Here is a 555-nt window from a genome sequence, read left to right as displayed (position 1 = left end):
GCATGGTCTTTGAGTAATATGGGTGGACAAGTTCACAGCTCAGCATGGCAGTCTTGCATGCCTGTCTAATACCCTTTAAACTTGGGTTTCCTCAACTGCTAAAATATGTCTTATTGGACAGTGGTGAGGAGTAAATGGGGGTAGTGTTGGGCCAACCTCTTCCCAAGTGCCTGCAACTGAGCTGATATACATTAGGCCAAAAGCTCTCTCACATGTCTCCAGTGCTGGAATTATTGGTGTGCCATGCTTCACTGAAGTTGATGTTTGCCCTCTGTGCATGGAGGTTACAGTTGCCTTTCTGTGAATTCATCACTGCTCCTTCAAAACTTTAACCTTGTTATTTATCAGGTTGTGTGTTATCCAATTTAGATCTTTTGGCTTTGTGGGTTGGCCCCAGTTGGTAGACTGGGGAACCTGATGGCCATTCCCTGGCACCCATCAAGAGAAAGTCACATCTTTTTTTTTTTTTGAGTTGGAGTCTCTCTCTGTTGCCCAAACTGGAGTGCAGTGGCTGCTCCCGGCCACCGCAGCCTCGACCTGCTGGGCTCCGGCGAT

This window comes from Carlito syrichta, unplaced genomic scaffold, assembly GCF_000164805.1.
Source record: "Carlito syrichta isolate Samal-C Ts95f unplaced genomic scaffold, Tarsius_syrichta-2.0.1 Scaffold312030, whole genome shotgun sequence".
In the NCBI taxonomy this organism is placed as follows: domain Eukaryota; kingdom Metazoa; phylum Chordata; class Mammalia; order Primates; family Tarsiidae; genus Carlito; species Carlito syrichta.
The sequence above is the reverse complement of the archived record's forward strand: the minus strand, read 5'-3'. Positions refer to the sequence as shown.